This window comes from Dipodomys ordii, unplaced genomic scaffold (genome assembly GCF_000151885.1).
Source record: "Dipodomys ordii isolate 6190 unplaced genomic scaffold, Dord_2.0 Scaffold157, whole genome shotgun sequence".
In the NCBI taxonomy this organism is placed as follows: Eukaryota; Metazoa; Chordata; class Mammalia; order Rodentia; family Heteromyidae; genus Dipodomys; species Dipodomys ordii.
Window position 1 is genome coordinate 5,464,110 of NW_012267373.1, and position 23,320 is coordinate 5,487,429.

A 23,320-nucleotide genomic window follows, 5' to 3' on the forward strand; every position below is an offset into this window, starting at 1 on the left:
TTACCAAAGAAAAGAAAATGAAAGCTCCACTTCCACCCCCAACCCCCAAATTCAGTGTGGCAGGTGCCAGCATTTTGCTATTCAGAGAGTAGTGGTGACTGGCTGTGCTTCTTAGATTTAGGAGGAAAATCATCCAGCCTTCTTTAAAGCATTGATTGACTCCTTACTTAGGCAGTGGTAGCTTACCTACTCCCCCCACCTACTTTTGGTGATAGGTAGTGAGAGTTAAGGTAGGAGAAATTGGTGTGGGGTTTAGAAGAATTTTGGTTTTGAATAGTAGTTAAATGAACAAGAGTGAGACAGACTGACTTGCTGCTTCTCTCAAGTCTGAGGCCACTTTGCTGAAGTCTTTTGAAATGGAATCTGGTCTGTCCAATGATGATGCAGTTTCGCCTTTTTTACTTAAGTAACTGGGAACATGGGAAAAAGAAAAACAGCATTGAATTGGCATTTGCAAGACCACTGAGGACTGAGTTCTGTCTTGCCTGCTTCACTTAACCTTTGGATGCCCATATTCCCTCACTACCAATGCAACTTCAATACTTTCTGCCCTTTGTGTCGCCCCCTCCCTTCTCTGCCTATGGCTACCATGCTTTAAGATGAAGGGACTCATGGATCTTGGAGGAAGTGGTTTGGCTCTCTGAGGTTTGGGGGCACTGAGCTATGAATAGAAGATGTAAAACTAAACTTTGAACCATGTGATGTTCCTCTCAAAGTGGAAGTGTTAATGTTAATATTGGGCTTAATGGTCCATTTTTGTAAGCCAGTAACACATGCTTAACTGATAATGGCAAAATGTAGGTTGGTCTTGCCTTTCCTAGGAGAATAGCTCTTCAACTACTGAAAGCAACAGAATGGTCTCAAGTTTATTCTCTGAATTTTATTAGAAAAGGGTTGATTGATGCTTTAAACATTTGTTTCCACATTGTGTAAGGACACTTACTGTGGAACTTTTTACATTCAAAACTCAGTAGGGTTAATGCGTGTTAGTGTAAGAACAAAGGCTTGTTTGTTAGATGCCAGACCCAGAAAGGATAGTCAGTGCACAATAAACTCATCTTCTTTTGACCAAGTTAAAGAGACTTAATGATAAAGTTGAATGTGTACAAATTCACACTTGGTCTTGCCCTGGGTCCGTAGTTTCCATGTCCATCTGACTTGCTCGAAGTCCTGTTCAAGTAATAGGGTCCAACACAAATGTCATCTCCTCTGTGAAGCCTTCTCCATCTTCTCTCTTCCAGGCAAATTGCTACAATTTTGGCTTCAGACTTCACCAGAAGGCATTATATTTGTTGTGTGATTGTTTCTACTGCATATTGAGAAAAGAACGTAATCTTATTTGTTTCATTTTCTGCAAGTTTTAGTATATATTCAGTGGTTTCATTTACTGGTCAATAAATGTGAGTTAAGTCCTTGGCATGTGCTGAACACCTATTATAATAAGGTTTACATTAGCAATTATAAGAAATATGTAATGGTTCAAAAGCAGTAGACATTTATTCTTGATTGTGTAATAGTCCCAAATATGTGGTTCTAGTCAGTAGTTGGCTTTCCTCCATTCAGTGATTCTGATCCCATGTCTCTATCTTGTAGCATCCATTTTCCTGGTATACTGTTTTTTGTTCACAGATGAGACAAAAGAATGAGTGGAGGGGTGCATCTACCTTTAAAATACTTTGATCTGGAAATAACACCCATCACTTCTACCTCACATTCTTTAGGTGAAATCTAGTTATATGGCCACATTTGATTCCCAGGGAGCCTGACAGCTGTAGGTTAACCCTTCCCCCCACCCCCAATGGAAAAAAAAATGAAGTATTTTGGATAAACAGCTTGTCAGACAGTGCCACTTAACAAGACACACCCACTGCCCTCAGGAAACTTGTAGGCTGATGAGAATTAAATGGACAGTGAGAGCTGACTCCCATGTTTGCTTTTGTTCTTTTGATTTTATAAATTCAGATATTTTCATCTTAGGCAGGTTTCAAAAATATGGCTTTTGTTTCTCAATGAGTAATCCTTTGCTTGCCATACAGTCATCTTGTGCTTGCTGTGTGGACTTTGATGTGGTTCTTTTACTCCAGAAGCACCTTTCTTGGCCTAGTTTTTTTTTAATCTTTTGTACCTAAAGACTTCCAAAGTGTTGAGGAGGAGCTTTAGAAATCACAGAATTACCTTTTCTTCTTTGAGATGTTAAGGAGGTTAAGAAATTGGTACATAACACAACTAGTAAAGATGAAGGATTCACAAGGCCTAATCATCTTGGATGAGGGTGTGAGAGTTGCATATGTTTCCGTAGATTGTAAGGAATGTACTTGCTCACTGTGTGTTCCTGCTTGTTCATTGAAGCAGTTTTCTTTTGTGACAAATATATTTTTAGTTGGGAATTGAATGTTACATCTTTTCCATAGGCACATTTAGGAGGTGAAATTCTTTGTCCTCGTGACCCACACAGCTTGTTAATGGGAAGGCCAGCCACTTAGCCAGCCCAACTCTTCAGCACCACCTGGGGCTTGTGTTGATTGTGACTTTGATCCAGCATATTCTGTTCAGGCTAAAGTGTACTTTCAGATCTCCAGGAGAAGGAAACTGCTAGTGTTCTGAATGATCCATGTTCTCTACTGGACTCCAAGTTTTGTGGGCAAGCATGTCCATCATGATTAATAGTGCAGTTCTTTTTTGCTATGAATACTTCATTATATTCATCTCTTCTATAAACATTAGCTTAGTATGTTACTTTGGGTAAAGAACTGAGGAGCTGGAACTATGGAAAATGAATATTTCTACTCTTGCTGTTCACAAGTCACAGTCTACAAGAGGAGATAATAAGATAATAGGTAATAGCTAACAATTATTATTTGTATGTGCTATGCACCATTTAAATTGCAATCTTAACAATAATGTTATGAAGTGGTTTTACTTATAATCACCACTTTATAGGAGAGAAATTGAAGTAAGTTTCAGTAATTTGTTAAATAACTTACTCAAGATCCTAGAATGCTATAAGAGTCCCGGTCAGGCCCAATTTGATTCCAAAGCCATTGCCCAAAGCCACTAGACAGTATTCAAACTACTACATATATATTTATAAAATGATAATATTAATTAAAATACATATGGGCTGTAAAGAGGGGATTGACTAAAATACTTCGGAAATTGAGACTTCTGTTAATGGGAAACATTAAACATTAAAAAAATGAAGTAAAGTATTTGTTCCTACATTCCATATTCCGTTTAGATTGTCATCTCTAACTTGTTTGGGAAATAAAAGTAGAATAAAACTTGCAAATGAGAAAACAAAGCATGTTGATATTGAAATAGTTTCAGTGTGTGTTTCTTTATTTTAAATGGTCCTTCAGTGGTCCACAATTAGGTCTGTCTAAGTTGAACCTCTCTATATTCATTTGTTGCATGTACCATTTTCCAGATACTGATCACTTTCAAAGTCAAGAAACGTGATTCTGCTCCCAATCTCTGGCCACTGTTTTAAATGTTATTTCTGAAGGACTGTCTAAGATGTAAGCATACTCAGAAGGGAGCATGAGACTGAGCATGGTGATATATGCCTGTAATTTCAGCAGAAGTATAGCAAGTTTAAGGCCAGCCTGGGATACATGTGGAGAGACTTTCTCCCAAAACAAACAAACTTCCTACCTACTTACCTAGCAGGGAGAATACACCCAGTAAAGACATGAGACAATGGGTAGAGAAGGGTGAAGAAGAAAGTGCCTTTAAGTAAGAGTTGGTGTTGTGGGAAGACCACTGCTCAAAACAAACAAACAAACAAAAAAAAAACAGAAACAGAACAGAAGGTTAATGCACAGAGAATTTGGGACACAGCAGTTAGTTCAGGGTCAGAAAGAAGACGGGGCTAGAGGAGAAAGTGAAAAGATTCTTTTAAGTACTTTATCCGGAGTGCCATTTAAGATTTACAAGTGAAGATGTGTCTTTGACGTGTGTGTGTGTGTGTGTGTGTGTGTGTGTGTGTGTGTGTGTGTGTGTGTGTGTGTGTGTGTTTGGAAGAACCCAGAGCCTCACATCTTTTAGGCAGATATTTTACCACTTGAGCCATGCTCCCAGCTCTGTTCTGCTTTTAGTTAATTTTTTGATAGGATCTCATGCTTTTGCTTGGGGCCAGCCTCAGACTGATAGCTGCCTATGCATGGGTCTGCATAGCTGGAAACAAGTGTGATAACCATGCCCACTTTATTAATTTATATAGGGAAGGTTTTCCTAACTTTTTGTCCCATGTGGCCTCCAACTGAGATCCCCTTAATCTCCACCTCCCAAATGGCTGGGATTATAAGCATGAGCCACCTTGCTTGACTGTTTTATAAAACACACTTGGCCACAATGTAGGTTGTCCCAGAGACAACCAAGACCCATACAGGAAAGGCTATTTCTGGAACCTGGGATGGACACCAGAGGAGGGGCTAAATGGAAGGAATAAAGTGCAAAGGAGCAAGAAAGGCTGAAACAAAATATGGATATGGCAGAGTAGTCTTTGGGAAAGTAGGTGAAGAGAGACATGGAGAAAGCAATGCAGTAAGACAGTTGGGGACACAGAGGGATGACTTCTTCATAGACATTTTGGGCTTTTGTGGTGAGTCTTCTAGGCAAGTGACTAGGTGAATCTGGAGTAAAGAAAGAGGATTAGCATTCAAATATAAATTGATGACAGAAAATTAAAAAGTAATTGATGCCAGAAATTTGGGTAAGGTCACCTGAGGAGAGAATGCAGAATAGAAAGAGCAGGTAGGGCCATGGTGAATCCAGGAACTGAAGAGGAGTACAGCCTTCAGTGGGAGACATTTTGAGGATTGGGCATAGAGAAATGAGCAGGCTGGGCCATAGCATTTACAGGATGTGGGGTAAAAAGTGCACTTAGGTTTAGCAACAAAAAGTTGTGAACCTGACCAGAGCAGCATCAGAGGAACAACAAGTCCAGCAATCTGCAGCTTCCCAGACTAGAGAAGTATGATTCAAAACTTGTGGAAGATATAAGAAGAAGGGAACCTCTTAAGGAGTTTTTCAAGGGTACAGGTAACCCAATACATAATCTTAAAGATTATATAGTCCAGTGGTCATTTCATTTATGAAGGGGAAAGTCTGCAGTGGTTAAATGACTGTTCAAGTACCAATATCAGTATGTTTTGAGCTTTACAGCTTAGGTGAGGGGAGAAGCTCAGAGCATGGGGTTAGGGTATGATCCAGGTTTGATCCTCTTCCAGCTGAATGAGCAGGGCCAAATTGCCTAACCTCACTTTCTTTGTCTTTAAAATGGATATCTTTAAGGTCGGAGGTGAAGATTTGACAAATTGTAAAGCATTCAAAATAATATCCCACACAAAGAAAAAACAGGTAAACATTTGCAGTGATTGCATTGCTATACATACACATATGCAGATACACATTAAATAGGATATATATATATATATATATGCATCCAAGGAACTTTTGAGTATTTTATAAAGAGATTGGAGATGATAGTCAGTTCTGGATCAAGAATATTAGGAAAAGTAAGAAATTCATTCATATGGTATGGTTGAAACAGTATTTTAAGCAAGTCTTAAGAAATGAAGAATCTTCTTTATCCCTGAGAAAAGAAACATAAAAGCATTCTGAAGCTAGCCCTATAAAAAAAGTTTCTTTGTTTTAGTCAGACAACCAGAATTTTAACCTATTTATAATTAAGTCCCTTGACTTTGACTTCAGAATGTATTCTGTCTTTGTAAAGAAAGAATGAGCTATAGAGCTAGAAAGAAATGTGGTTGTGACTGTTGCATATTTGATTTCTGCAAAAAAAAAGTGAGTTGGGTTATTTAAAGGAGTAAAATCACTTTTGGAGTGTTTTCAGTTCAGCAAATCTAATTTTTAGCTACTAAAACACATAAGTAGCTTTTACAGAATTATCTAGATGGACTTGGGTGACATACAGTATAGACAGCTTAGGAATAAGTGACACTCTGGACTTGATTAGAACGCAGTAATCCTGGAAGGATATAAATTGAACTGGATTTATGGTCTAATAAAAACGTGGGAAGAAAAGATAATGCTTACTGGCTCATGAAACTTTAACGATGTTTGCAAGACTCGGAGTTGTCGTAATATTTGGATGAGAGCGCTTGCCATTCGTCTCAGCCTGCCTCTCAGTGGCCTACTCTGAGCCTCAATGGGGATGGGAAGGCTGCCTTGGTCTCTGAGTATTCCTAGGAACACTTCCTAGGAAGAAGAGGCTACATTTTGTCCCCTTTGCCTTTACATGCCCATGACTTCCAGTAGAACTCAGTGACTGGGGCAAATATATATTGAGCACCTATTTATTGTAAGCTTTGGGGGAGAAAAATACAGAATGAGAAAGGCTTAGCCTTTCCATTTAGAAAACTTTTTCTGAACTACTTATTTTGGGCCTTGCATCCCTGTCTTTGGTGGTATAAAACTCATGTGTACACACACATACACACACACACACCACACCACACTCAAAACATAACATACACACCATTCCACAGCGACTCACCCTTCCTTCCCTGGATATTATACAAATAGAAGCACCTATCTTTAGTTGACCCCTGGAGGCCTGTTGTTCAATGCTTCAAATACACTAATTTACTTAATCATAACAACTCCATGTGCTAGGCACAGTATTATTATCCCCATTAGTCAAATGGGGACACTTAGGCTCAGAGCTGTGAAGTAACTTGCCCTTTGTCACCCAGCTAGTAACTAGTGAGGCCGGGCCTGTGTGACTCCAAACTCCTGCTTTTGCAAGTTGTGATGCCTCATTCCCTGACTCGTCATCCTTGCTTTGCATTGCCTTATGTGTCATGTGTTGAGGGATACAAAGGCACCTTGACTGCTGTGGAATATGTACTCCTAATGACTCCATTTCAGATACCTCCCATTACTCCTTCATCTGGGCTCCCCCACACTTGGTGACCACCTCCCCATCATCCTCATCACACAGTCTGACAGAGGGAAAAAAGAGAGTCATCTAGGGGGAAGGGAAGTACTGGCCTTTTGTGAGCTCTTTGCAAGTCAGGAGCTCCATCTTATATGTAGTTGATTAGCCAACACTCAGCACAATTCAGTGAACTATTATCATTCCCACTTAACAGCTGTGAAAAGTGAAGCAGAGAGGTTACATGATTTAGTCAGGGTCTGGACCCAGGAAGTCTGGCTCTGGCATCTGTGTTTTTCACTCCGAATTGGTTTCAGTTATCAACCCAGCTTCTCAGAGTTAGAGCATGGTCAACATCAGCCCTTTGTTCTTCTTTCACTCTGGCAGAGATGCAAACAGAACATACTGAACTAGGTCTTATGATAAAAAGAAAAGAAAAAAGGAGAATTAAAACAGTACTTATCCAAGGACCAATGGAGTGCCTATTCCCAAGCCTCCTTCTCATTTCATCAGAGATAAGGAGTGGTTGAGCGCTTTGACATCTTCTTTGTAATCTGGGAAGAGACTGAGAATAGAGAGGAGTCAGTTGGAGGAGACAGGGAGTGAAGCAAGCTCTGGGAGCCTCAGCTATAGCGTGGGAACAGGTGGAAAGTGTAGAAATGTTTCTCCAGCCGGTGAGCAGGACTCATAGGCTCCATCGCTGGGAGACACCTTAACCTGACTTTAAGTTGTCTAAGTGCTTTTGCCTTTTGAATCTGCTCTTGGTATTTTATCTGGGATAAATTCAGATGCTTTCATTTCCTTCAGGGCTTCCATCTTTTAGGTACCCAAAAATAGTAGGCTTTTCAGGAGTTGTGTAAGGATTCCATCTGCTTTATATTGAAAAGTAGGGCTTTAATGAAAAATTAAAAATGAGCCAGATCTCTTTTCCCACAACAAACCCCAGGGAACTTTTCCCATTCCTTCTTTTAATCGCCAGAAAAAGTTACTGAATCTGTGTTTCTGTGAAATCCTGCCCAGTTTAGATTCTACTGAAAAAGCAAATAAACACCAAGTTCCTTCATTTCCATGCAAGTGTTGTGTCTGCTGTCACTTGTAAACTTTGATTTTTTTTTGTTTCAACTTTATGTTAATTTCTGCCCAGAAATGCTATAATGTGTTGCCTATAGTTAAAGCATATGCATAATGCACAAGGATATTTGAAAGAGTGCTGGTTTCTATTAACGACTTCTCTGGTTTTGCAGAGTTCAAAGGGTATCACCTTGTATTGTCTAGTTTATTTTCTAACCTAGAAATGCAACACAGCACCTCATTGTTTTCAGATGCACAACTCTGAAGCTGAGTTAGCAATGAACTCTTAACATTCTGTTTCTCTGTATCTTTTTTCATTGTCTTCTCCCTGAAAATGTGTTTCTGTGACTGTATTCTTTTGTTTCACTCCCATTTTGTTGACACATCCCTCAGGCTCTCCCATGGTTTGCAAAGAACCATTGCTTCTTTCTCATGCTTTCTACATTGAGGAGGTGTTGATCCCTGTCAAAATGGAAGACGTTGGAAAACGTTCATAATGGTTCTTTTTCTTTTTCCTATTTTTACTAACAACCCAATGAATAGGAGCAGAAAGACCAAATTCCTAAGCCTGGACTCCAGTGTTTTCCACAGCTTCTGCATTATTCCTCAGCCATACCTGGCTCATTTATCACTACACTAATGTGTCTTTTTTTCTTCCCTAATCTTTCCTTTTCTTAGAATTTTATCCATTTGTCAAGGCCCAGCTGGAATTCTAGTCTCATTATTCGTTTGAATTAAATGTTTGTGTATTTCAGTTGTTTCCTAATAAGTGTTAGAAATCAAAGAATTTTATCACTTGTCCCAAGTTCATACTTGAAATTCCTAATTTAACTCAAACTAGAATCCAGGTCTCCAAGAAATCTGTATGTATCTTGTCTTCTCAAAAGTCTGTTGCTTGATGCCCCACGTTTTTGTCTGTCCATCTGTAACATGTCAGTTACAAGGTAAGTGCTCAGCAGATGTTTCTTTAGGCAGGCACATCCCTAGAGCATTCCCGGGCATTCTGTGGTACTATGCTGGCATCTTCTTGGACAGTGAGCTTCCATATTTTTTGGTAGCACCAATTTATTTTTTAGTGACCCTCATGGTTTAGGTTTGGTAATAGTCCTATACTGTACTATGTTAGGAACTTGTGGTATATTGTGAGAATGGATGGTATTGTGTTGATTGATTCTATGTTCAGAATCTTGAGCTTTTTGTTTAATATTTAGGGTGATCAGGAAAGTAATTATGTCTTTCCCCCTGCCATTAGGTTTTTGGAAACACACTTTTTATAAAAGAAACAACAGAAGTTAGCACTTGTGCAGAGTGACATGAAAGTTGAAGGATACTGTACCAAAAGCCTGTGCGGCAGAGGAAGCAGGTGTTCATTTATTGAGCCCCTGACCATTTCCAGACCTCTCAAAGCAATAGTCATAGGAGTGCCTCAGCCATAGAGAAGGCAGTTTGGGCTGTGGGCGTGTCAGTGTAGGCATCCATTATGTTCACTTTGTGGCATCCTTGAAGAATCTCCATAGCAGAGAAGGAGAGTTCTTTCCCATATTTAATGTCCTGCAAAGTAAGGTTTTGACACCGAAGCTCAGCTCCAACTTCTCTTTATTTATCCTTCAAAAGAATGGTAGGAAAGCTTTATAAAATGTTTTCTATGGTTGGAGGAGGGACTACTCCAGTCATTTCTGTAACAAAAGACACAACAGCACAACAGGCAGTGTTTATCAAGCATTCATTAAAAATCTTCTCCTCTACCTGTTACTAGCACTGTGTTCCTCATTAATGGCTCCCAGGGTCTAGCCCTCAACTCGATGTAAGGTTTAATGGACCTGGGATGGAGAACAGTGGAGAGCTGTAAGAATGATTTCTATGGGTGAAGGCCAGTTTGCTGTAGTGAAGGGATGGCACATCTTGTGTGCTGTTGTTTGAAATGCTATTAGGATCTCTGGGAAGTGGTGGTGAGGTTTTTTTCCCCTTGTTTAATCATGCACTGCCTGTGATTTAAGCCCTTTTTCTGCCTCCCGATTACATCTTGAAAATGCACTATCCCCTATGCTGGTATATAATGTTTCTACCTCATGTATTTACCCAGTTTGTTCATATTCAGTCACTTTTGCATATGTCAGTGTCAGTACTGTCTATTTTTTGTAGCAAGCATCTAGAAGGCTATGGACCACTACACCAAGCTGCACTTATTAAATCCTTGTTGATTTTGATCCTAAACTTCCAAATTGGGTTTTTAGTTATACTGCTAGAATGAGTGGCATCTTAACTCTTTTTTAATGTAGGTAAAGCCTTTGGCCTTTTCATTGATGGGTCCTCAGAATCATGTAGAATTCAAGTTTTGATTGTGCACAATGCTTTAGATACCACCTTATGTTCCACTTCTTTGGGTGAAATTGTAGTGATTCTGTGTGTGTGTGTGTGTGTGTGTGTGTGTGTGTGTGTGTGTGTGCCTGCCTGTGTATGCATGTGCACACATGCATAAGTACTGGGATTTGAACTCTGGGCCTTACATTCTTGCTTGATATATTTCACTCAAAACTGGCCTTCTACCACTTGAACTACAACTCTAGTTCTGGCTTTTTTGGTGGTTATTTAGAGATAAGAGTCTCCCAGATTTGTCTGCCCAGGCTGGCTTTGAGCTGTAATTCTTAGATCTTAGCCTCATGAGTAGCTAGGATTACAAGTGTGAGTCACCTACACCCAGCTTGATTCTACCTTCTAATCCTGCCTGTAAATTAGGACAGAGGCATAGATGATATGTATCACCGATCTTTTCATAGAGATGTTCTTAACTCTGTAATTGCTACTGTTTGTAGTGATTATTCAACATACTCTTGATTTTAAGTGCCAAGAGTTGGACATAATTCTCTTTGAGACATGATTAGCCTAGGAAAGCCAGTGAGGGCTGGCTTGGAAGAATCTGTAAAGACTAGTAGAATGAACACAGCCAGGTCTTCTGAGGTGTCAGAAACATCTGGGAAAAGGATGGCTGTGGATTATTGATATAGTTCCAAGTAGGACTGGTACTTAGAAAAAAGTTCAGCCCCAAATGTTATCTAATTGTGCCTTGGCCCCAAATGACATGTGGGGAAGAGCATGAAAGTATTTGAAGTACCTGATCTGGAGTGTTGAAGGCAGGCCCTGCTGCCTTCTCTGATACTCACATCTTTAGCTATGATAAAACCTCGGTTTTCACAATAACTCTTCCATGAACTTGAGATCCAGAACTGCTGCTACAGGAAGATTCCTTCTAAAACATCCACCTGTGCTCTCAGTGTTTCCACTGAAGAAAGAAGTGTCAAGGATCTCTGTCAGGAGGGTACCAGGAGAGTGGACAAATGGAGTATTGGGAAATCTTGGTTCAAACTTGTAAAACATGTCTTCTGGAAGAACAAGTCAGTTTTGCTAGGATTTTTTGTTTGTTTTTAGTTTTTATTTTGAGACAGAGTTTCTCTATGAGCTTAAGCTACCTTCAGCACTTGGAAGGCTGAAGGTAGCTTAAGCTGCCAGACTTGTAGATGTGAGCCACAATACTGGCTTTTTAAAGAAATCTTAGTGAGTGTTCTGTACCTGTGACCTTGCATGATGAGCAGCTGTTTTAGTGGAAATAATATTCTGACCTAATACTTAATTTACTTCCCCTTCCTAATTCTTGTTGCCCTGGGAGTCTCCCCCATTGAGGCTAAGGATTTCTTTACTTCAAGGGGAGGACAGAACATGGTCAAGGACAAAGAAGACATTGTTCCACTTTTGACATCTCAAACAGTCCCTTCAAGCATGTTTCAGAGACCAGAGTTAGCCCAGTCCTTCATTTAAGAGGAGAGCTTTGTTAGAAGGAAACTGAATTGGAAGGAACCTCTCAGAAGGCTGGGCATGTATTGCACATCAAGTGATGCAAGAGGGAAGGCGGCAGGACAGTTGTCCTTTGTCCACGAGTGAACAAAATCACTTCCAGGGTTAGGAGGAGGAGCTTGCAGAGATTCTGAAGGCATTGTCACTGAAATCCAATTTCCTATTTTCTACTTGAGGCTTAGTGAGCTGTTAGAAGCTTGGTGGGAAGATGAGCCCCCTAAGAAAAAAGGCACTTGAGTTCTGCGTCATGTTTGGAACTCTGGAAGAAAACTATCTTATAATCTGACCTGAAATGAATGTGTGAATCAGTCCCTCTCCTCATCACTATCTTCCTCTTCGAGAGAAAGACAGAAAGGCAAAGGGACAGCACTATGAAGCAGTTGCCAGTAGTTTAATTTGACTAATCGCCTGAGGCAAGTATAGCTTTTACTCTGAAACTCTTAAGTTACCTGTAGTAGCAATACTTTTTTAAAAATTTAATTTTGTTTTATTTGTGAACATACTGTACAGAGGGGTTACAATTGCATGGGCAGGATAATGCGTACAAATGTAGCAATACTTTTTGACATAAGCAAAAAATGTAATTATTCTAACAAAGCTGTATTCAACCATTGCTTTTCCTTTGAGAAAGTTATGGCATAGTGTACCTGCATTTATATTTATTTTGAGCAAGAAGTATGAAGTTTGGTCCTCTTGAGAAGCAGCTGCTAGTTCAAAAATGAAATGGGGCCTTTGGTTTCCTATTGTTTACTTAGTGGTGGTTCTTCTTCCCATTGTTCTAGAAGAAAGGCTCTAGGATGCCTTGGGGCCTCAGGTCAGTAGAAAGTATGAGAACTTCAAGCCTTTCTCCAATGAGTTTGCACTGAAGCTCAGACCAAGAGGAGAATTCTTTACTGTATGTGATCTTTCACTTCCATGTTTTAAAGTTAAGGGGATGAATACTAAAAACGATGACTCCAAATACAAGGGGAGATGCTCTTCATTTTAATTCAACCCCCATGTTCTAAATAAAGTGCCAGCTTACGGAGACATTCATTTCCAAGTATAATTCATAAGCACTTACCAGAACCCTCAAATGAGAAAGGGGAAAACTCTTTAATTACATTTCATCTCTATGACATTCATACAAGGATGATGATGCAGTTAAGAAGATGCTTTTTAAAACGAGTTGTTTTCTGAAATACCTTGCAGTTTGGGAAGGGAAATCTCTAAACCTACTTTAAAAGCATGCCTTGGTTGGGGGTGTGGTGGGAGCTGCCTACTGAGATGTTGCTTATGTATTTTCCTATGAGAAAATTACTGTGATGCTTGGAGTAAACACCAAAACAAGTTTTCCCTGTCAGTCAGTGGAAACTAAGAGAGGTAGAGATGGCGGACCATAATTAACATTTAAAAAAGAGTTACTAAACTATGGAATTAAAAAATTTATTAACTGGCAGATTAAAAAATATTTTGGAACCATGAAAAATTCTATTCAAATTTACTTAAAATGAGTTTCTAAAATTTTAAAACACATGCCTATGTACATTCGAGGAAAACGTCGTGTATTTGAGCTACCCAGGAACTAGTAAGAACATAGGCAGTAGTCTTTGCTAGAGATCCCACTCACGTTAGTCAGGTTTTTAGCCAAGTCTCTAATAATCATGTTGCTGAGACTTTTTATGAAGAGTAAAAAAACTTGTCTTTAATTTTCTCATAAAGTTACCTTCAGTCCTTTCAGAGTTGTATTTATCATTAATATTTAAAATAGATAGCTTCAATGGGCATTTATGTTTATACCACAGTATTTCTAAATGAGAAACTTGCTCATTCTTTAGGCACAAAGTCCCTAGTAAACTCAGAGCAAACTCTGCTAAATGGAGACTTTTTCCAGACAATTTCTTTTTGAAATGTGTAAATACTTTGCCTGGTATCTTCATAGGTCTTCTTCCTTCATTCAGAATTCCTATCTTCAGCAAATGTTTTTCCAAGATGAAACTAAGAAAGTTGTTCTGTGGTCCTTTAGAGTGTTTTGTCACATTTAGGTGATACAAAACCATAGGTTTTCTCAATTTCATTTCATTATGGGGTAAAACATAAACATATTCACTTAATCTGGGAGCTGCATTAGAAGATTTCTACAAGTCAAGATATTATAAAACATCATAATGTAACTTTGGAGTTGAATTCTGGATGCTGTTCAGGTTCTTATCATTTAATGTGTTCAGTTCTTCCTTTGTTTCATTGGGATAAATTACAACAACTTATGCTTACAAGTCTTATTTTCAGAAGCTGCAATTGGCTAAAGGTTTCAAAAACTATATTTTTTGTACTTCACACTCTGCTTTTATGAAAGATTTCTAACTAGGGCTGGAATGGTAGCTCACACCTGCAATTTCAGCTACTTAGGAAGTGGAAATCAGGAGGATCGTGGTTTTGAGACTGGCTCTGGAGCAAAAAAACTGAGACCTTATCTGAGAAAAAACTGAAGTGAAAAGGGGCCAGGGCTAACTCATCCTGTAATGCACTTTCCTAACAAGCATGAAGCTAAGAGTCCAAATCCTGGTACTACCAAAAACGAAAGAGGTGTCCAACCAATTAGAAACAGAACACAGTCCAGTTTCAGAGAACTTTTCTATGATAGCATCATTGCCACACTAGGTTGATTTAGAGAGAATTTCCCAGGCACTTCTACAATCCAAGTGTTGACCAGCAGCAAAAGAGACTGATGATTTGTCAGTTTCTTCTGCATTTGATGGGATATAGACACTTATGCATGTGCCATTCCAAACTTAAATAACTTTCTGCTCCATAGTTTTCCTCAAAAGTAAGAATGTTATTTTTATTGTCACAAAACTTATATTTGTATCATCACTGCAAAAATAAGTCATTTCATCTCTTGTGTTGAGTTTTTTACAATTTATAGTCACAACGTAGTTTACAACATAGTTGCTTCTTTTTGCCTATGACAGATTGGTCTTCTACAAGTTAATTTTGATCCTGTGAAATAAATGGCAAGAAACCCCTATTATTTGAGTGAATTGATTTTGTTTAAAATTCTTGATAATACTCACATAAAACTGGAATAATTTAACTGTTTTTTTTCTTCTACTAATGGAGCTAATACATTAAAACTAGCTACATTACAAATATGCACAGAACAAATGTAACTTCAAAGTAAGCACAATTTAATTTAGAATAAGACACTTGTTCTAACAGATGTTCTTAGAGAGCTGTCTTAGCATGTGTTCTTAATACAATAAGTAGTAATGCTAGAAGTAGTTGTAATGTTTCTTTAGCAGATTGTGACTGTGTCTTATGTCATCAGGGATATCACTGTGGTTCCTGTGGTCCATAATAAATATCAACGAACATTTTGTGCTAATTAACATATATTACCAACTTCCTTGGCAAACTAAGTCTGGGACAAAAGGTATGGCTTAGTGATTCAGTGCTTTCCTAGCATGTTTTACACCTTTCATTGTCTTTTAGCTCATTGAAGCCAAAAGAGGTACTGCAGAATAACCATTCAATAGCCCCTCTCCCCAAAATAATGCAATCCCCCACTCTACTGAGATCATTCTGACTGTTCATTAAAAGATCTTTAGTGACTGTTTCCTGCAAATCTTACTTCCTGTACAGTCTACATTTCCCTTTCACTCTCCTGACTAGTATTTTGTGCATCTCAGGCTCCGCATATAATGTCTGTCAGGAGCAGCATTGTGTTAACCATCCAGTCAAGACTGGATGGTTAGCTGTCTTGAGCTTCTTGGATCCAATGGCTTTTTGTTTTATTGGTGAACACCCTGCATGATGACAATAAAAGAGAGGTATTACATCTAGCTTAAAAAAGGACAGCAAAAGAAATGAGTATTATTGGTCATCCTTCAGATTTAATTACATTTGGATTAAAAAAAGTCACCATACAGCCCAGACACTGGCAGAAGCTGCAAGGGCAATGTGGAGATTACAAAACTCAAGTGTGTGTGTGGGGGGGGTTGTTTTTTGTTTTTTAATTTTTTTCTCAGGCTTGAACTCCTCTTCTTAGGCTTGCTTGACTTGTGTTCTACCACTTGAGCCACTCTTCCACCTGTGCTTATTAATGGTTTTTATTGGAGACAAGAGTCTATGAGCTTTTCTGTTCAGGTTGGCTTCAAACCATGACCTTTCTGATCTGATCTCAGTAGCTAGGCTTACAGGCACAAGCCACTGGCACCTGGTTGAAGTGTGGTGTATTTTAATGCAACTAATCATAACACTTGGTTTGCAAAGTGAAACAGATTGTACAAATGCTTATCCTGAGGGATTGCTGGGATTACTAGCTCTTTCACAGACAAGGGATGGATTACTGTCCCTAAGGTAGAAGAATTTTTCCATCTGCTCTTTGCTCTCTTTTTTTCTTCTGGACTGTGTACTATTCCTCAACCATACTGTTCTGCTTTTCTCTTTTTTGACCTGTTCAGTGCCCTTTCCACAACAGCAGAGAGATTATATTGCTTCCCTTAGGATCTTCCTGTTGCCGTTAGAATAAATTCCAGCTCTTCACCATGGCTCAGGAGGCCTTTTGTGCTCTTGCCCCTGCTTCTTTGTCTACCTTTAGATATTTTAAACTTCCAGTGGACACATATGTGGCTGTCTGGTTGCTTTGTCACTATAGAATATGTATCCATAGCTACTGCTACAGTATCAATTTTTATTTTGTTTTGTCTTTGAAACAGTGTAGATCTGTCTATCTATCTATCTATCTATCTATCTATCTATCTATCTATCTATCTATCTATCTATCTATCTATCTATCTATCTAGGCTGGCGTTGAACTCAAATTCTCCTGCTTTAGGCTTCCAAGTGCTGGAATTATAGGTATGAGGTAGCATGCCTGATACCTAGTATATTTTCTTGATGGAATTAATGCAGCAGACTTGGAGTTGAAAAGATTAAACAGGAGTGGCTTGCTAATTCATGACCATTAGGAAATTCCAAATCTCTAGGTACCATGTATTATTTCTAGAGCAGAATGTATTCCAGGACAAAGTCATTCCATTTGCAGAGCTCTTATGATGGATGCAGTTGTTCTGATTCTGTGGTTTCGCAGCCTTTCTACTGGTTTCAGGTACATCAAAGACTTCATTTTAAGTACATCTGGCCTACATAACTTGGAAAGGTGCTTCTCTGGATGGTTTGGGAAACTGACATACAAAGCTCTCAGGGACAGAGAATGCTGGAGGGAGAGGAATACTTTGAAGTCATGATTTTGAGACCCTCTGTTTTCACACAACTGCTTTCTGTTGCTTACCTTTTCAAAACATGCTACTGTTCAGTTTTCTCATGAATGCCTTTCCAAGGACAGTAAATGGTTTTACACACTATGACATCGTTTCCATGGCAACTAATGTATTTTAGCAAAGAGAGACTGTGATAGAAGTAGGCTAAAAAGGACAAATACCAAAATGGCACAGTGAGAATGTAGGGCAGTATGTGTTATAGTAAAGAGTTTTCCTTTTTTTCCTGACTTCTTGTTTAGGAAAATCTGTCTAACTAGAACTTGGCTTCTTCACTCTTACTAATAAAAATTTTACTGCATCCAGCACTTTCTAGTATTTTGCTGACACAGTTTCTTCAGTTGGTATTTGGGTTTTTGTCTGTTTGCTCTAACATGATGATCATTTAACATAAACACTTTTGGAGTTTCATCTAAAAGCTATACTCTCTTTACCTCACTCTCCTCTGGCCATCACCCTACTGCTGCCTATTTCTGCAGGTTTTCTGGAAAGGATGGTCTATACTCTGGTTTCACACATCAGAGAGAAGTCAGGGCCTTTCTAGTCCAGGGATTCACTCCACAATAGACTCAGTATCATCAGCTCTAAGTCTGCTAAGTTTAACTTCTTTTTTTAAAATTTCTGAGCACATGTGCACTTTTAAATGTGTTTATGTCAAGAAGAGAATGTGTTATCCTGTCTTGTGCACCTGAATGTATTTGGATCATTTCATTAAAAATCTCTCTTAAGCTGGAACTTGAGCTCAGAGCCTCTTGCTCTTGCTTAGCTTTCTTACTCAACTGGTGCTCTATCACTTGAGCCATACCTGATTAATTAGAGACAGATCTTGTGGACTTTTGGGCTGGCTTCAAACTTCATCCTTCATATCTTAGCCTTCTGAGTACTAAGAATTATAGGAATGAATCACCTATTATTAAAGAAACCCCTTATGGAAAGTGGATAGTCTTCTTCTTAACATTTAAGAGTCAGAAAAATTGAGACCTAAGCTTTATGACTTACATGATATATTAAAAAATTAAACCAGTCCTTTAAAATATAATAGGTTTTTGTGAAACCTGGAATTTCCAGCTTCTTAAGGAAATAAAAAGATCTGTCAAAACTGAACTTTTGTTGCTAATGATAGCAGTCTGCCTGGGCAGTGTGAAACTGGCCTCTTGACAGGGTATTGAGTTCTTAGCACACCCCTGCCTCACCTCACCTGCTTATTTATGCATTGTTCCTGGCCCCATGGGATTTTGGCATGTAACCCTTGATGTACTCATTTCTACCAAATCATAGAGCATGTAAATAGCAGATCCAGGGATAGAACTTAGTTTCCTAGCCAACTCCTTCCTCTCTGGCTATGGGCCAGTCTTTTTTTTTATTGTAGAGAATACTATTTTATAGGTCACTTGTGAGGGGCATCATTAGATGGTAGAGTCTATATTTTCTACCTTCTTAACTGAAATAGACCCTGCAGTTAATGGTACTAGATACATGGTTCTCATTTGCAGTACTTCCCCTCCTAGTTGCTTCTATCAGAAGTCCCATGTGCTCTCCTTTATGGCATGCAAGATGAAGGTGCTGACAATCCATGTTAACATTTCCACATGCATAGGAACACTGGCCAGAAAAGAAAAAGCTCTAGCATAACGTGAGTGCCATTATGTACAGAAGTTTAATGAGCATATATTACCTTTTAAAGGAGGTAAAGCAAGTCTATAAACTAAATAGAAATGAGAGCACATAGAGCCTTAGCTGAACCCCGTGCCATCATCCCAGCATAAAAGATCAAGGAAATTCCCCAGCCACCTCTGCCATCCTCTGCACTGTAGGCATTTCCCCCTCCATACCAGTGTGTTGAAGATTCTCCTGGGGTGACCTTATTTTATATCAGCCTCACTGTTGCCCTGAATCTCTTGACATTTGGAACATATATTTACCACGCACCTGGATTGGGGATGGGAAAGCCAGATTGCAGTTAACACTGTGTCTAACCTTGTTAGATGGGTTGTGCATACAGCCTCATTCTCTATGAGCCAGTTGGGACCAGAATGGATGGCTAGAGGAAAATACACTCTTCCGGCGAAACAGGGCAGGGAGGAATAAGTTCCTTGTGACAAAGGGCCTTGTCTGGCTTGGGGCCTGTCTCTGGGGCCTTACCCAGCTGTCCGGGAAAACAGGAGCTCATGGTGGTATTGAGCATGGATGGTCCCACACACTGTGTGCCTGTCTGCAGCTGCACAGGCCTGGGGAACCCACCGTGAAAGTGGGCCTGTTCCTGGGCATTGGGCAAAGAGCCAGGCTGCCTCATGTGCCCAAGAGCAGTGAGGAGCTTCTGTGTATGCTCTGTATGTGTCATAGCCTTCTTTGGAACTATAGTGAGTCTGGCCCTGCCTGGTCTTTCCTGTGCCTTGGATCCTAAGTTGAGAATAACCGAAGGAACACTTGTCCCTGTTGACAGGCCTGGTATGAAAGTTGCTATCAAATGGCTATTTCATCCTCCATTGCCACTGACATCACACCACATACAGTTCTGAGATTCCTACTTTAGTTGTGATTGAATACAGCTATGATCACTGGAGCAGAAAGAAGTTATTCAGATGTGACTGTGTGAAGACGTGTCCAGTAATGTGCAGATGTTTTTTGGCAGGTCAATGAATATTTTAAATCTTCTGCAAGTATTGTAAGGGCTTGAATTCGAAACAGAGAAGACACTGTGGCAAGATGAAAGCATACCATTTCTCTCACAAGTTCCCCATTTTTTTAAATAAACAGAAATCTGAATAATGGTTTAAATCATTGTTGAATTCCTTCTCACCCGTAAGTCTCCTTCATCACATATCAGATGTGATTATGACCATAATATATTGAATTTCTATGTCTCAATTATATATCTTAATAACAAAAAACTCACTAGTTAATATGAAAACCAATAGCACAAGCTTCAGTTTAGATATTTGTTATTTAATGCTAAAGACCCAAGACTAAATTTAAAGAAGTACACTTTCTGGCTAAGTGTGTTTTGTATGTGGGTTGTAGTCACATTCTGGACTTACATACTCCATCCCCACAAATACCAGTCTGTAATGCAGGAAGGGGTGAGGTTGGTTTGCCCTAGTGCTATTTCATTGGTTACTCTGTTACTGCCCCTTGTCACCGCTTCATTCATCCATCAGCAGAGGTGACACCAGCCCTGCCCCTGTGTGTTCCAGGCAGTGGTCTCGGTGATGTCCTGACCAGTGACAGAGCTAACAGTCTAACAGGGAAACAGTGACACACGGCTGGCATGAACTGCAGTAATCACACAACCCAGAGGAAAACTAGTCTTGCAGGGAAATGTGGACAGAGAGGATGAGAGTAAAAGAAGACTGTGAGCTAGACCCTGAAGGCTGATCAGAAAAAATATATATACTTACCCAGCAAAGTTGGGGAGCTTGGAATAATAATGCTTAGCCCAGTGTCAGGGATATACAGAGGAGTTGAGTCTTTCTTTCTGCTCCTCCATGGGAAGGGGAGAGATTAAAAATACAATGACAGTGCAGAAGTGCCCTTGTAACTCCTACTGACTTCTCAGCTGGAAAATACCTTCTCTCACAATCTGGCATTTGCCTCAGTTTCCTATCTTTCTCCTTCCAGCCACTGCCAGCCCATTAGCCACCTCTCTGCCTTGGAGCACTACCAAACCTTTTGCCATTCACTGAATGTGTGGCCAGTGTTCCTTAGACTGTGAAATCACCTCTCCTTCCTGTGCTGTACTGTTGCAAGGTTCAGGCTGATATGCTCTGAGCATTTGGAGGTACAAGAGTAGTGCGGACTGAAGGGATAGCTATATCAAGAGAGATGTCAAAGTTTCATTTTTGGAACATTTGCATGTTCTTCCAAGGATGGAGGGTTCATCTCATTTAAGCCATTGGGAGTACTTCATTTTTGGTCAGGGTCTCTTTGGCTTGAACTCCTACAGTTCATCACACATTTGCAACATTTATAATTAGCCTTTTCCACTGAGGTCTCAGGGTCACTTTAGTTATGTTTGTCAACCAAATCATCAATACCACTTCAGCAGGAAGAATAAAAGTTGGAAAAATAGTCAATGGCTTAAAGTCCCAACCGGATAGGTAGTCAACTGTTTTGTAATGCTGGTATAAGTAATATGCCTATCTGTATCTATACACAGAGGCATATGCACACACATGGAGAGTAAGAGGAATCTATCTTGCCTTAAGATATAGACACCTAAAATTTGGATTTAAAAATACTTTTTGTAATAGAGATAATTTGGGATAATTGGTCAATTTGAAGATAGGTCATTTTAATAAAAATATTTCTATTTCAGTTTAACGTTGGCTGTTTAAAACTTATTGTTAGCATTCAGAAACAGACTTAGAAAAATGTGTAGTTTTAGAGACAGATGTCACTCTTCATTCTAAATGGATTGTCAAATCAATTTCACTTGTAGGCAGTTTATTTGATCCACTCATATCCTCTTTGAAACAATAGCACTGATGCCTAAAATGAATTTGAAAGTTATCTTGCTTGGTTGTCGTTAAAGCTAAAGCTGTGGCATCCTCCTTTGGGTTTATGGTGCAGAACGATGCATACATGGTCTTTGTTAACTCCATCTGTTTCATAAGCCTGAAAAAGAAATTGGATGGTGCTGTGTATGTGCATGGAGGGATTAGACTGTGCAGTAATAAGCTAGCAACTCCAAATGGGTTTTCAGTTTTCCTGTTGGCACTAGTTGCTAAAGTGCTGGGGAGTGAAGATTCATTCCTTTGCAGTCTGTTGTGAACTGGGCATCCTGTGTTGTTGTAGTTTTGCAATATGTGTGTGAGAGGTATTAAGTTTCCTTCTTGCACTAAAACAGTAGATTCAAGTGCTCTTTCTGTAGCAGAGGAAGGAATCTTTCACCTTGCAAATGAAAACTCTTTGTTGTGACTTATAAATCAAACAGTGTTTCTAAATCTCTATGGAAGTGTTTAAGTCTGGAAGTTAAATTTTTCATGTAAGCATGTTTTCTTCAGTAGAACTTTCTGTGGCACTGAGATACTCTTTTGATTATTGGGAGCTAAGTTAAATTCCCATTTTGCACAGCATAAGAGTGCCATATTCCCAGTGGTTAGCCAGAAGAAAGGACATAGATGATAGTGTCTCCTTGGTTAGGGGAAGGCAGCATGTCCCAGAAGCCAGAAGAGATAAGGGAGCCAGGTTACAAGGTACAGCTATAGTGGCATGCTTATTATTGTATTTTTCCCCTCCAATCTCCATGGTGGGTTTCTTTTTTGTCTGCAGTGAGTTTATGATTTGAATGCCCATCTACAAACAACAATATATGAGTTTCTAATTCTCTTCTCCGTGGTCATTTTTTTCTCCACTTCATCTTAGTCATCTTTGATTAAACAAAACAAAGCTGTTACTGCTAATTATGCCTCTTTTCAACCAGTGAAAAGACTATTTTGTGTGTGTGGAGGGGGATGGTTTTGATAGGAATAGCAATTTACAATGAGAGTGTTTTAAGCCATAGACCAAGAAGAAAGGTACTGAAAGCCATGGTGAAGAGCTTAAGAGTCTCTATGGAGATAAGAAAAAATGCTTCTTCCATTTAAAAAAAAATTTCAGATTCCCCAACTCAAACCTTATAGTTTCTGTATAATAACAGTTGTTGTCAACAATGTAACTGTTCTCTTTGCATACTTACTAAAGTTGGAGCTTTACTGTAATATTACAGGGAGAGTATATGAACAAACTGGAGATTTGCTTTTCCCACCATGACACTTGAAGGCTTAATGTGTAGGAATCTGTGTCATCAGTCAGCACAGCCTTGTCAGGGGAGATGTTACAGAGTTCTAAGGTAATCTTAGGTCTGAAGTTTTCAGAGGCAAATTGGTACCAGTTAGTGGGCTGGCAAATTTTCTGCAGATGGGGAACCCCACCTAAAGGTAAACAGAAGCTATCTCAAGGCTTTCTAAGGCCAGGCATTGTGGTTATACATCTGTAATCCTAGCACTTGGGAGGTTGAGGTAGGAGGATTGAAAGTTTGAGGCCAGCATGGGCAATATAGTGAGAACTTATCTCAAAAACAAACACCAGCGCAATAGGAATTTAGGCAAGTATGGGCTTGGAGCCTACCAAAAGTTCAGTTGAATAAGACTTAACTTGGAAGACTTTTTTTAATGTATCTTGACTGTGGATAACTTACGTAAAGACCTGGAAGAAGGGGTGTGTGTGTGTGTGTGTGTGTGTGTGTGTGTGTGTGTGTGTG

General features: G+C 39.4%; 1 protein-coding gene across 1 annotated transcript in view; it reads left to right on the plus strand.

The window, feature by feature from the left end:
- The first annotated feature begins 385 nt into the window (after positions 1 to 385).
- The window catches only part of Fyn (FYN proto-oncogene, Src family tyrosine kinase), a 195,528-nt gene continuing 172,593 nt past the window's right edge, over positions 386 to 23,320 (plus strand). Inside the window, exon 1 of the mRNA XM_013032792.1 lies at positions 386 to 406. The gene's annotated coding sequence lies outside the window, so the exon portion shown is untranslated. The remainder of the gene's footprint in view (positions 407 to 23,320) is intronic.